At 40.3% G+C, this 15,183-nt stretch overlaps 1 protein-coding gene and 1 long non-coding RNA gene across 4 annotated transcripts in view; one reads left to right on the forward strand and one right to left on the reverse strand.

Annotated features, from left to right (window-relative positions):
• The window catches only part of LOC135937059 (uncharacterized), a 96,260-nt gene extending 90,331 nt beyond the window's left edge, over positions 1 to 5,929 (reverse strand). Inside the window, exon 1 of the long non-coding RNA XR_010574438.1 lies at positions 5,681 to 5,929. This is a non-coding gene — a long non-coding RNA (uncharacterized LOC135937059). The remainder of the gene's footprint in view (positions 1 to 5,680) is intronic.
• Positions 1 to 15,183, forward strand: part of Ubx (Ultrabithorax) — a 106,172-nt gene that overhangs the window by 33,906 nt on the left and 57,083 nt on the right. The gene's annotated exons all lie outside the window — the stretch shown is intronic.

Genomic DNA, 15,183 nt, shown 5'->3' on the forward strand with positions numbered 1-15,183 from the left:
AATCCACCAGAGAATAAGTCAAATTTACATCTCCATCAAGCTTTTTTAAATAACTTTTTTATATTCTTGCGAAGCTATAGAAGCAGGCGCACCGAGGGTGGCAGCACTGCTGCTTCCCACTTCCCCGCACCCCTTTCTTCTTCATTACAAGGGCGAAATACCAGAAAGTAATCAAATTAATGAGCGGGGCTCAACTTTTGAAGACAAACTTTGTTTTCTTATTCTCTCTAATTACTCAGCCACGGAATTATTTAAGAGCCCGCCGCTCCCTTGAACAAAGATTTCGCATCTGTCTCGAGCGCGGCTTTATTTTCCCCAACGAATCTCAAAGCTCTTTTTCCACCAGCCGGCTTAATACGCTAAAACACAGGCCGTAATGCAGCGAGAAATAAAACAGGCAGCGCGTGGTCGGGATGAGATGCTGCTACTGGTGTGTAATAACACTGCATCACGCCAACAATGAATTATAAATTCCATTAATCTAGCTGCGAGATGAGCAGAGTGCACTGCAATTAGATTTTAATTGCGGTTTGTATGTGCCTTACCGTACTGCAAAACCGCTCATACAGCCGTTCCACCTAAGTGCACTCTGTAATTCAATTGCAGACCAAATTTCTTCGTTAAAAATATTCAAATTGCACGCAGACGAATTTTAATTCAGGGGAGTGAACCGAAGAGCAGCTCAACAACAGCTGTAACACGTGCAATTTGAATCTGAAAACCTGTTATTGTTAGGTGGCTCTCCCATTGTCAATTCAGAAAATTTTTCCGTGTACATTTGCTTGGATATCTGCCTGGAGCCGAGAGATAATCTAAAAATGCGAGCTGAGTGGCCAGCCCCTCACTCATCGTGGTGCATTGTCAGGAATTGCTTTCGGTCGGCGGAGAAGGTAACATGATAAACAGCTCGTGAAATAAAGCAGCGAAAGAAGAATTGTGGCTTAATATACCGAGAGAGTAACCTTGCAAAAACCAGAATGGGATTTCTCAAACTATGTTCATGTCGCTTGTATTTTTTAACCAACCTTAATATCCAAACGAAAATAAATTAAATCAAAAAAAATTGACTTATACTCAATGAAAAAGATTAATTGCAATAGTTTTTTATTTTGAATTATTTGTAACGAGCAATAAAATGATTAAATAAATTTACAGTGGAGGATCAGAGAAGCCTCCACACGATATAAATTCCATTTTCAACCCGTCCAATCGCAGCCAGTAAAACAGGATTAAATGGAAGCAACCTGGAGAGTGAATTGATGTTTTCGTCCCAATGCTGTGCGAATGGCCAAAAAAGCTGTGGCGGCGGCGGCAGCGGCGGCGAGAAAAAGCAGGATGGATCTCTTTGTGCCCTGGTTGCTAGGTTACCAAGCCCACATTCATCTTGCCGAGCCGACAGTTGGCTGCAGCGGCCAAGTGCTGCATAAAGTGAGAGAGAGGCAATGAATGCTGCTCTGCCGTATTGATTTTATGAGTTGCGGTCGACTGGAAGTTTACAGAAAACCCAATTATAGTACACGCGAGAGTGCGGTGCAAAAATTTTATTGCCCTGCTAATTTCTCCTGCAAACACGCAAAATCCTCTTTGCCTCGTCGTGAGAGCAGCACCGAAGAGCGCGGTGTTATTATGGATGTGTACCTCTCTAGCTGGGTGTTGAACAAACAAAACATGGTGGCTTTTGAAGATGGGAAAGGTGGGCGCGCGCGTGTTGAAAGAACCGTTCCGAGAAGTGTTGTGCTGGCCCGCAAGATTCCAAACTCCAAAACCAGCCAATTGCTCTCCTGGCGCGAGCTCGCAGTGTTTTTGTTTTGGCTGTTATTAAAATTTTCCTCTCATGCGTGATTTCTTCTGGAGATAAATGGAGAACAGCACTTTTGCTTACGTTCATACATTGAGCCAAGCTGGTGAGATTATTATCATAATTAGAAACACCACGCATGGGACTTCAGGGAGTGGATGAATGTAATACTTGTGAACGCTGAGTCTGAAATTAATACAATCTAGATTTGGCCGAAATAAATAGCCAGATGAAAGGAACCTTGAGGTACAGAGATGAAAATGTTGCCATTAATATTTAAAAAATGCAAGCATTAGCTAATTATTATTTAGAAAAAAAAACTATTTTTCTTCACTCGCACGCGCAGAATCAGATTTTTTAAAGTTATTGTTTTTATATTTCATGTTGCGGTTAAATAATATACCCAAGCACTTAATTATCCAAAACCTCTATACGAAAATAATAAGTCCCATTAATTCGGAGTGAGAGGTGATTGAAATTGAGTAATGCATGCGTAATAATCGCGGTCAAACCTCAAATGATTATAAAATTCGGTCGTGTTTACACTCTACTTGAAGTGACCCCAAACGCACCCTTAACTCTGCACCGTCCACTATACCCCGGTATATTCTAATAAAATTCAATATCAAGCAAACGAGGCTCCAGGCTCAAGGGCCGAACCCCCGCGTATAGTCATTGCACTGGCAACCTTTCAAAAGCGTGGATCTGCAGCCTCGGAGAGTTCCCTTCCGCGTTGGATCAGATGTAAAATGGCATCATCTCCTCAACCCTCTTTATACACAATTCAGCGGCCCCTTTGTGCTCTGATAAATTCTATATACTGCAAGCTCTGTTGTCGTGTCCTTGCGCCATATAAATAAGAATCGGGTCAATCTAATCTTACTTCCAAATTTTCCAGTTAAGAGCTATCATCCTTGTAGCGATAAAAAGCACGGACAAATAATAATTTTGTCATTTTCTTCAGGGTATTTTTATTTTTTGTCCTTGCACTGACCAATCAGTCTGTTTGAAATGAATAAGACATTATATATTCATAAAGGAAAGACTCAATTGAATAATATCTGATGTAGAAACAGTACGATTTATTCTGCGGTTTTCCGTAGACAGAAACAGTAGCACAGCAAACTATATGCGAACAGTAGCAGCGGAGCAGCGTTTGTTTAAAGGGTTTCACACGTGCTCTTTGACGAGGCACTAACAATCATAATAGTCATAAAGATAACCTTGTTATGGCAACATAAAAGTTGGTGGCAAGGAGATTTTATGGGCACCCGGCCATTTTAGAGCGCACGACCCTCTGCCGAGCGTGCCCGAACAGCGACGTGTGCTACTCCGAATCTCAGCGGCCGAGTTTGGAACAATAAAGTAAATTATCTTTTATTGCAGCGGCCCATTCATGAACTGTGAAAAGCGGCAAGCACATTGCACGTCACACCTTCGCCCGTTCCGCGTGCCACCTTTCCAACAAAACACACCACAGGCGAAAGTGCGCGGAAAATGAATTGCGCCCCGTGGAATAGAAACATTTTTTCTTGCTTTGTACGCACCCTTATGCTGCCGTTCACCCGCAACTTTCTCTTATGCAGAACCAAAAGGCTGTGGCTTAATGCTTCTTCAAATATTTTGTGTAATAACAACCCCACTATACAATTAATGAATTAGAAATTAATTCCTTTAGTATTTTATTGGAAAAAAATGTCTGATTAATTTATTCAAAAAATCAAAAATTATATTAAATAATAACAATATGAATGATTAATACACAATAAAGCTCTTAAACTAGAAAATATTCTACAAAAATTAATAAAAATATTTTTCAAAACCTAATTTTAAGAGAAATATAATTCACTCGCGTATATTTAGAAAATCGTATTATGAACTCCCTTAAATTTACTCATAAATATTTATCGGTCCCTTTTATTTTTATATTTTTCTTTCTAAAATTTAGATATTTTATATTTATTAATTTTGATTAAGCCTCTTACTTTAATTAATTGAGGGTTCATAAAATCTCACACGTCGTCAGCAATAACTAAAAACAGATAATTCTGGCAGCTTGACTATCAATAAAATATTTGAATTGGAAACAAATGTCTGAGGCAAATTTTATTTGCGGCTAAATAATAACTGCGGCGTGATATTATTACTTTGAGATGGATCGTTTTGTGGCGCCTTTTATTTTTTTCGCAACTTTTGTTCTTGCTTTCAAATTTTCATATTTTCAATCTATTTTACTGTACTTGACCCGAGCAAGAGTACAACACTCATCTATAATATTAATAAATTGCTGTACTAATTTTATATTTATCATTGTCGAGGACCAATTAAAATAGTATATTTTTTTTAATTATTATTGATAGTTGTATTTTAATATGCATTGTATTTATTCAAAGTGATTGATTATAGTGTTATTAGGGCCAAGCCTCAGAGAGACAGTTACACAGAACGATGAATGAGGCATACATAAAAAAAACAAATTGTATGAAAGGAACGCACACAACATGTCCATCAGTCAGCTTTCTGTCTGAAAGGCGCGTGATTGAGTAGTACCTTAATAGGGCGCAAAAAATGAACAATGCCAGCAATTCCGCTGCTGACCTGGAAGAAATAAGCGGCTAAACAAGTTGCTGAGTATGGCAGCCATGTCACGGAATGGTACAGGGGCCAAAACACAAAACAAAACACACGCTGAGCAGGAGGCAAGCGTTGGCATCACCACAGAAGAGTCGGCCGCGTTTGTCGCACCATTTCTGCCGGAGCAGGTAGGCAACCATTCGGAATCCACTCAAAACTTTCGAAAGAACACTATCCAAGCCGATCGAGCCGAAAATATGGCCTGAAACCCGCATTTTCGAGCTAAAAACACGCGAATTCAAAACACCGTGTGTCGAATCGCACTATGTGGCACCGCCATGTTGGCAGCAACGCGATTGGGGGAAGGGCGGAAGATGGCGGTGAACCGGTCGATACGCGCGCGGTGGGAGCGGGTGTGCCGGACCAACCAGCGAGCATCTCTGACGGCAAGCGAGCCGGCAGCCGCGGCCAAGTGAATCTCGACAAAGCCCCGTGTTTCGCACAATTGCAGCGTGAATTAATCCTGCCGGGGATTAACACACACTTTGGAGATGAGTTATTAGATTAGATTACATAGCGGCCCGCTCGGTATGGTTGTATATTCGGGAATTATAGCCCCGCCAGCGGGAATTATATGCGGAGGCACCCTGTTTTATGATTCCGCAGAATTAGCGCGCGCCCTTTACCCTAGCAAAGGAGCCACACTTGCCGGAATTAACAATCTGAATGACTAAAAAGCCCGAAAATTCGACTAGCACACCCAAATAGAGAGACTTCAATGCACAAAATCATTTTACAAATAAATTTTCAATTTGGTTTTACCTGACGTCAGGTAGTCGATAGTTTACCTGACGTCAGGTAAAACCCTGACGGTTTGGTAAATCTAACTGCAAGTCAAAACGAAGACGTTGAAGAATTTAACTCATTTTTTAGGTAGCCAGAAAAACACATTCAATCATTTTATCCGTCTCTGTTGGTTCTTTTTGTTTGTGCATCTACTGAGTGAGAAAATTGACTGAAGTTATTTTTAACATATCTTTATAAAAATAGTTTTAAAATTGACATCAAAAGTTTTATTTTATTTTCAAATTTAATTTAATGCTAAAGCTGTGGTCCCTTTAATAAAAATGTGCAATCTTTTATATATTTAAAATAAATTAATTACTCATAAGAACATCTTAAAAACTAGCAATATTTTTATAATAATCCCATTTTCAAGCTTCGATGCGATTTATAAAGTTTTAGACTCTAAAGGAGCTCACAAAAGAAGAGAAAGCGATATGGGGGTTGAATGAAATTTATACTCACTCGCAGCGTGCTCAAATACATAAGGGATGAGCAAGGGCGTTCTCACCGGGGGCCGTAAAACTTTCACTTCGGCTAGCACCTACACAATCACACCATTTCCCTTTCTAATGACACCTGCACAGAGCACACCTTAAGTCCAACCGGCCGCCGCCTCCATTTGCCAAATTAAAAGCAGCAACCTGGCAAAAGAAGCTCTGAAGAGTTGCCGCCCGAGCGGCAACTCATTGCAGCAACCCATCGGGCACCGCATCAGCAATCACTCTGAACCATATACCCCTGATGAACAATATTGGGGCAAAACACATTTTTTTCCAGACACATAATTTAAAAAAGGCGGTCTTTTGCGTCACGTCATTGCACTATCGACAAAGAAGGGGTGACCTTCTTAAAAATACCCCTTTTATTTAAGGGATGCTTTGACAAGCGTTTGGATACGGCCTTCGTAACAGCTTTTGAAGGGTTAGCAACGCCGGTGGCGGCAGCAAGGGCGAATGGGTACAATAAAACAAGGCAAGGGAGCCCTCGGAAAGTATAGGCCAGAGGAAGCGGAGATGTGCCTGTCACAGCAAAATAAAACGGCTTGTCTTTTAAGGCTAAAATATTTATGGACCCAGTGCCTTTTGTTGATTTTTATTTTAGAGCTTTAAAAATTTTTATTATGAGAAAGCTATTACGTTGCAGAGAAGTTTCTCAACAGATGCTCTAACTAAAAATTCTTAAATTCATAGAAGGACGAAGTTCTCAGGATTTTATAAAGATTTATTTTGAAAAATTATTATACTGTCATTTTTTATTTCATCTATCATACAAATTCATATTGCAACAAAACCGATGGGAAATTTTAAATTATTTTTAATATCAGCATTAAAAAATATTTGAAGATGTAAAATATAAATAATTATGCGTCTAGTCGGCGGCCATGATGTAGCGGCGGCACACCGGGGCTCTAATGCGTTCAGCAGCGAACAAAAGCGTGCGGAGAGGGAAGTAAAGATTTGAAAAGGTCAGGTGATGAAAATTGTAGACGCCAAACTAGACGAGCCGCCTTCTATTGCTCCTCTCGGGTATTCATAAAGGCATCTCTGATCTCTGTAAATGCAGCATCCCTCTGAAGAAATTCATAATAAGCCTGCAGTCGCCTCTCGATAGTGGTATCGTGCTGGTTGCTGCTCCTTGGCTGCTGAAACACACAGAAATTCCACATCAGGTAGGCGCAATTGCAGATTAAATTGTAAATATTTGCCTCGCAGGAGTTTACGAGGCTGTGGATTAAAATAAAAGACCGCAAATAGGATCCGAGATAATTTATCCGAGTGTTTATGGCGTGTTGCTAAGTAAGTATTTGCTGCGAGGGAGAGAAAAACGTTTGTGCTCGCGTGAAATTATTGATACTCTCATTGCCCAGCGCGGTGGCTTGAGAAAACTGGAGGCGAATAAATTTCAGTTTTATCTTCTCATAATCCTGACGTCACGAGGTGATAAATTTATGGCCATTCGCATGCATGCGCGTTTTCTTGAGCCGCGCCGCGGCAGTCGCTCTCGCGCGCGCAGATTCATTTTGAAATGGAAAACACGCCATTAACACATTAATACAAATTTTATGTTAAGGCTAACTTGTTCCAAAATGGCCATAATCACTTTATTGCGGGCAGCGTGGCAGCCACTTTTAGCAGTATTATTTATTCAAAGCGGCTGTGGAGCAATCTAAAACCGTCGGCAAACGACATAATGAATTTAATTTCAGTGTAAATGTAAGGAATTAATGTAATTGTTATTACCCGCTGCTACAAGGAAAATTTGTGAAAGTAAAGTGGCGTTCCAAACGAACAGTTAATCTGCCAAAATAAACATTATTAAAAATAACGAAAAATATTGTTGAGAGGATTCAGTACGAAAATTAGTTGTGTACTATTTGACGAAAAATTGAAAATAGGCAAGAATTTTGCTTTGGAGCTCTACAGGTTGCATAACTTAGCAAACAATTTAAAAATTATGCTTGCAAAAAAATCGTTATTATTCTTTTGGAAATTCATCATAGTGCCGGGCGCGAAAATCGTTTTTTATTCGAACTCGCTAGAAATTACATTCCAGAGGCGCCAAAGCGCAGACAATAATTTCAACCCTCTGTCATAATTTGAAACCGACGCGAGTGTGATTGGTCTGCTATGAAACTTAGAGATCATAAATACAGTGCGGGAACCCCGCTTGGAGTGGCTGTGCCATTCGTGTCATAAAGTGGGCCGAGGAGTCAATTATACGGCATGCAATAATTCTGCACCGGACCGCTATACATCCATTGTAAATATTATATACCCACCCTGAAATTGTACGTTATACATGGACAGAGCTGTCCGCGTTTCGCTGCTCTTTTTCTGCTTGGGCGAGTGAGAGAGTCATTCGCAACATGATCCATTTATATACATCTCGTGCTGTTTTACAGCGGTACAGCGCAATTCCGTCGCCCATCATATTATAAAATAAATCTATATGTGCTCTGATAGCCGCATTTCGCGTATTGGCCAACGCTGAGAGCTGCATTTTACAACTCAACGCGGTCGTCGATTCTGAATTATGCCGTCAAACCTGCTGAATAAAAACGGTTTAAAACCTCTCCAGTGACAACGGTGTTTATTTTAACCATAAATTGGTTTCGTAATGCGTGCCGGACATATTAAAGCTTTCAATGTGTTTTGCCGACATCAAAGTTAGGCGATCAGTTAATATATATACACCTTGTAGTTCTTTACGGTATGTACAGATGAATTGTTTTATTAATTATTTAGTTTCTGTCCTCACATTGAAATTTCAAGTGTTTAAATAATGATGTTGTGCCTCTCATTTCTTTTTTAAATTCTTCATAATTGATATTTTGAAGAAAAGTAATAAAACTATTAACAAGTGAAAAGAGCAGGAGTGCGCTGGTAGAAACATCAGTCCTACTCATATATAATACAGTGTTTCTGACGCACAAATAATGCGGCAAGGTAAATTAATGCCTAATGAAGTGGTTGCTGCTGCTTTTGTTTCACCGTGAATTGTGAGCCATGTTGCTGCTTTGTTTTTGCGCATGATTTAATGGCGCACACAAATTTCAGTCCGTGTATTAAGGTATTAAACAAAAGGCGCTCAGCAGCAGCACCGGCGGTAGCTACACCATACATACACGGGGCGCACAGAGAGAGGACTCACACACACTTTAATAATACTAAACACAGCACACACGCTGCTGGATGGTCAAAGCGCGCTCTCTGTGCGCTCTGCTGACATTAAACCCCTCACGGCCACTTAAAATGCAAGGGTTGAATGCCAAAAAGTGCTCTGTACGGGCGTTTTGAGAGTTATATTTACCTCTCGTGCTCGAGCAAAGTTCAAATTTTGATCTATTCAGCTGGGAAATTAAAATTTTTACCTCTGCACGTCTGTCTGGGGAGAAATTTGTCACTTTGTCAAACACGCGTTGGGCTCTGCGTGTAACTTTCGACATTTCCAACCTCCAGTAATAAATTCTGTCGGTCCGTTGGACACCAAAGGAAGACACGCAAACTTTTTTGATGGATTTCCGAGCCAGCAGAGATAAATTCAGCGCAGTCAAACTTTTCTGATTGCGAGCGTTGAAATGTCACTCTTGATAGAGGCCTGGCCTTCTAGATATACCCTTGAGATAATTTAATAATTTCGAATTTCCCACGCAATAATGAGCTCAAATTTATCGCTGTGCAGTGCGTCTGCTGCTAATTTTATGTAATTTAATTCAGCTCGCCTGCCATGTTAATAATGCTCTTGAATAAAACTGGCTGCACTCGCTTGTTGTTAGCGCCCGGCCTGACGCCGCCGCCGCCGCCACCGTCGCTTTTCACTAAACTCTTTCTCATCACGGTTGATGTTATTAATTTTAATAATAGGCCTCTGCACCTTTTCCTCTTTTTACGATATACTTCTCATGAGGCAGCGGTCGCACACAGGGTTTCGGCATCTCCCAATTCAAATAATGCAAAAAAGAGCATGAAAAATTATTCCTGGAGACATCAAATTGGTACTCACTTGATGATATAACCAAAAATTAAATTAATTGCGTTACTCCGCGTTTTTCTCTTTCTAGGAAAATATTTCCAAATCAAAAAATGGTAAAAGATAAAATACTTGTGATCAATAACCCAGCAGCATATAAGAATTTTTGTTGACAAACAGCACTTAAAATGACTTCATCCCGTTTTAATTCTCTAACAAAGGTTGTAAAGGTCAGCCACAAATTTTTAATTTTCAGCTTACAATTTGAATGACAGCTGTTTTTTACCGGTGGCTGGCGCATTACCTGACAATAATTAAACAAAAAATGAAGTTTGATCTATCTCAGATATTGATTTTTCTCAGTCACTTTTGATTATTTTTTGCTGTTTGACCAGCGGCTGGCACGTCACGGTGACTGGTGGTTGACCACGTGAATCAAAATTTGCCTCCTGGCGTAGCGCAGCTCGGCTGGTTGAGACCTTAAAAAGTCAACTGTTTTGCATATACACCTTTTAACTTGCCTCTAGCTTCAATTTGTTCTAAATTTATCACGAGTTGATAAAAAGTCAGCCGCCTTTTGCACCAGTTATTAATTCTTCCGATTTTTAATTTAGTGGGGATAATCTATTCATCCAAGCAGCTCGAGTTATTGCCCCCAGTTAAAACCGGGAGGATGCGGATTCGCGGCAAATTCGCGACTAGCAAGCATCAGCCGGCCGTGCTCCCCACAGGTGACTGCTGCTCTTTATTGCCCATTTCGTGCATATTTTTCATGCAAATGTCGTGAATATGCATACGAAAAGAGCCAAACGCGGGGGCACGGCGAGTGAATAAAATATCACGTATTATAATCGCGTTATATTTTCTCATACACGTTTCTGCATTATTTATGGCCGCCACCATTTTATAACGGGGACGTTTGACGAAAATTTACCAGCGAAAATTCATGCCTGCGCGTGGAATGCTTTTTGTCTGCGGGTCAGGCATCCCGAATGAATTAATTTAAAATAAAAAAATCGATTTTCGCTCTCAGTGGTACTGGGACCGAAAATAAAATTAACCAGAGCGGTTTGATCTCCTGCTGCATTAGTCACCAGGGCCGTTGGCGTGAGTGAAAGATTGAGCGACTTCGATTGCAAAGCGAGCCGTGCATAAAATACGCGTTGCTCGTGAAGAAGTAATTTCAATACAAGAAGTTGCACATACGAGGGGGCGACAATTCAGGGTCGTCGTCCTGATGTACGTTTTCTGCAAGCTAAGTAGAAATCAGACGCTCTCAGTGAGGCTTATTACCAAGAAAGTGGCTTTTAATTGGCTGGTTAATTAAAATTCAAAAGCGTCTGGAATTCTCAATGCGCCTTTAGTGTGTATATAACCTGCTTAAATTGGCAAGAAAATCCGAGAGCGCCACAAAACAACACACACAAGCAGTAGTAAACGTGGCGTGCAATAATTCAATCTCGCCTTTGTCTTTTTGCAGGTGAGTTATTCATGTCGAGCGAAGGATCCAGCCAGCTAAAGCCAGTCCACTACCACGTAAGTACAAAGACCTCAAATAATTCTAAAAGCCAGCATACACAAATAGAAAAGTGGATTTTTATTTACCCTTTACTCACTTCAAGTTTTCTTTTCTTGGATCAGGTTTATTATTTGCAGAGGAAAAATAAATACAGCTGAAACAAACTGAAATCTATATGGTAAAGGGTAAAAAATAGATTTCAGTGGATTTAAAAAAGATCACGAAGAATAAATTTATAAGCATATATTGATTAGTTTTTTGGTATCTTAAACTAGTTTACATATAACAAAAGCCTATAGTAATGCAGTATCTCTAGCCGTTATAAAAAGAAAATATCTGACGAGTCTGGACCAAACATTTCCTTTCCCTTTTCTGCACGTATGTTTTAATTTTGTGGCTCCATTGTTTGGTTGTTTTTTCCATCTCGCGCCGGGTGTGGTTGATTTTCTTTCTTTTTCAAGTACAAATAAATTCTACACACATCTGAGCGGCGAGAGCATTGTGCGGTGCGCGCGGTGAAATAAGAAAATGCCCGGGATGCTTGTGCAATCTGCGGCTAATGATGGATGGACACTACGTGCTGGATCAGTTATTGCAGCCCGCCCAAGACGTATTATTGCGTGCGCGTTATAAACGAGAAATATCTGGTCCAGATGGATGGCCCGAGAAGATGGGGCCGAAAAGCAATTTCGTGCTTTCACTCGTGGCGAGATAGGAATTTTGTGAACAGCCCCGTGTAATGTCTTTCGGACAAAGTGCAGTCGAACAAAAGTACGTGATGGATGCGACTGCATCAATTTCACTCCCGTAAAATGGCCTTTCTTTTGAATCGGAGCGGGGGAGTTTATTCACTGCTGCGGCGCATAATATGCAACGTGATGGAAATGCTCGCAGTGCTTCTTGTCTTTGCAAGAGCGCGGGGCGGTGCGCGGAAAATGAACGGAGGGATACCCGTCCATGCAGAAATAACAATTACATGCATTGAGAACAATGAGTAATGGCGGCTGGAACAAAAATGGAAAGTAAGTGGGTCTCCGTTGACTGTTTTCTTATACAGGAGATTGGGCATCAATCGATCGGAATAAGCATAATGGCCTTTATTCATATCGCTCTCTGTCTTCTTCAACCAGCGGTTGCTATGAATCATCGCGATAAAATGTGGAATATTCAATGCAGAAAATAGCTTTATTTCTCCTCGAATTTTGGAGTAGTTATAAATTGCTTTTATGACCTCCAATTTTACCTGGCATGAAAGTGTCTGCGCAATAAATAATTTGAGACGCGTGTGGTCATGTTGACGGTTACAGCTGAGTCGTGCGTGAGGCCTTATTGAATTTTTAATTAAAACCCGTCTGAACAAATTTCCATCGCTTACTAATGCGTGTTGAATCTTGCGCGCATAAACGACAATTTATCGCTCTATTTTCTCTCCGAGCGGCAAATCCATTCAGGCATAATTAAGAAATCTCATCATTGCAGCAGCCAACCGCAATTATCGCGAACAACAAGGGAAATACGTACTCGCACACAAGCAATCATATCGATGCGTGCTCCGAGATCTCGATTGATGTGTGTTTCTGTGTGCGGTATATAAATAATATAGATCAAACAGCAGCAAAGTGTGTAATAGCAAAGAGAAGCGTATTATTTAATGTTTTCCGTGGCTGTGTGTGTGTAGTTAGAAATTGAGCGGCCATAATAGCGTAACAGAAATGGCGTTTTTCTTCTGCTCGTATATTCCAAGGCGAGGAATTTATTCAGAGAGCCAAAAACCGGTTCCGATGGACGGCCAAGGCAGCGGCAGCTCTGCTCTTTCGCGGCTGGAGAACAAAATAAGGAGATGGAGAACCAGCGAGTTGGGATTTTTCTCTCGTGTATATGTATGCGTCGCGCGCTGGAGAAAATGTTACTGAAGAATGCGATGTCTATATAAACACAGCACAATGCGGCACTCTCAACAATCAAAATAATAAAAATATCGCACACATAGCAAGGCCAGTGTAATTATCGGACAACCAATTATCAGCGCGGCAGCTTGCTCCTTAATTGCCATGTTCTGTGTCTTGGGTGGCTGTAAGATGGAGACGAAAATTAGAATTTTGTGAGTGGTGATTATTAAAAGTTTTTAAAATTGCCCAATTTGCGGCTCGCTCCCTTAGCTTTAGAAAGAATTGCTCACTCTAGCGCGCTGGGAGGGAATTTAATTGCACGTTTGCCCGATAATATCCAAGATAATCACACACTTCCTAAAAAACTTAACCTGGAAAGTTCTTTTGAATTAATATTGCTGATAAACGTGCCTGCTGAAATTCAACGTAATCATTTCCCAAATTTAATAATTCATGCAAGTTGATACTGATGGTAATTTTTGAAGAAAAATATTTATAAGTAAATATGGTGACGGTTACAAGTTATATTAAGGTAATTCTGGAAATTTTCCCATCCGAAAGCATATTTTCTGTGCGGGTAAAATTATTCCGTAATTTAACACGATTTTTTACCCTGTCCATTAAGCCAATTAAGCCTTTAACACTTGAAAATAAAACTTGCACACAAAAAAATGTCAGCTGCTCCTTCTCCAAAAAGCTATCTGTTCTGGTCTGGATCTAATCTTCAACCGCCTGCTTTTAATGTATATTTGAATACTCTCTCCTCTGTTAATTGGCCAACATTTTCAACGCATACACTTTCGCGCAAAAAAATATTGTGTGGTGCGGTCATATTTTTATCTGCAGTCGCCATCAATGGAGGCAAAAAGCACTGTTGTGGGCAAAGAGCTTTCTGGCGATGTTATTTTCGTGGCGCAGTCTCATTATTAAATGCAGAGCATTTGTTATTTGAGCTGCTGCAGATAAATCATGCGAGCGAGATTAACACGCAGGCCACATAAATCTCGGATAGATTGTTGAAGGTTCATTATCTCTCTTTCTTTCTTTCTCTCTCGTGTGGCTGTCGTATTGAGTGGCTCAGCCAATTAAGAAGGAGTCGGTCGTTGCTGTTATTTACCATCGACGGCGACTGCAAGAAAAGAAAAGGTAATGTTCTGCGTGATGCTGAAATTATACAGTATTTTAGAATCGTGGTAAATGTATGCTAAAAGACTCTGGGTGGAAATGCAATGCAACTGGAAGAAAAGAGAGACATAAATTCCTTCTGCTGGTTTAAATTTTTCCGGACATGATATAAGAGCAGCTATAATTTGTATCAATGCAAGTTCTCTGACTTTTTACGGCGTTCTAATCGTAATATCCAGCAAGGCATTGTACATTAACGCTCTAATGAGATGTTAAAATACAGATTTCCCATAAATTTCATGTTGATTTACCAGTGTTTGATATGTATAATACACCTCTTTGGTTAAATTTCATTATTTTAACTCGAGCGTGACAAAAATAATTGAATTCGCCTTAGGATATTAATTCCCATTTCATTTTTGCATCATACGTTTTGTATATCGCTTTGCTGTGTTGGGCTGTGTACGAAATGGTGGTCGTAAAGAAGAAGCAGGTTGGCAAACAGCATATATCCGCAACAGCCGGCCATTTGTGACGGCAGAACTCGTTCTTCTATTGGGCAATGTCACCTCTAACACCTGATTAATATGCGTCGCCTTAATAAATCAGCCTCCATTTGGGAGGTCCCACCGAACAAAGCACAAAATCCGCTTTCAGAATGCGTGTCACACAGCATTTTCTGACTGGAAACATATACTTGCTGGCACAACCAACAAAAATATCTCGACACAAAAATAATATATAATATTCAAAGGCCATATAGATGCCATTGGCGATTGTTATTAAAATATTGCCTCCACCGTTCAGATATCACTTATTCACGTACGCCTGAGCGTTGATTTATAACTTATTCGTTCGCAAGTATGACGCTGGAATTTTTAACCGGCTCCTTAATTGCCTTTGCGTTGGTTGCTTGTTCGCCAAATGGAGCCAAGAGAGAAAGAAAGGGGTCGTGCGGTGAA

Source organism: Cloeon dipterum, chromosome 2, assembly GCF_949628265.1.
Source record: "Cloeon dipterum chromosome 2, ieCloDipt1.1, whole genome shotgun sequence".
Lineage (NCBI taxonomy): Eukaryota > Metazoa > Arthropoda > Insecta > Ephemeroptera > Baetidae > Cloeon > Cloeon dipterum.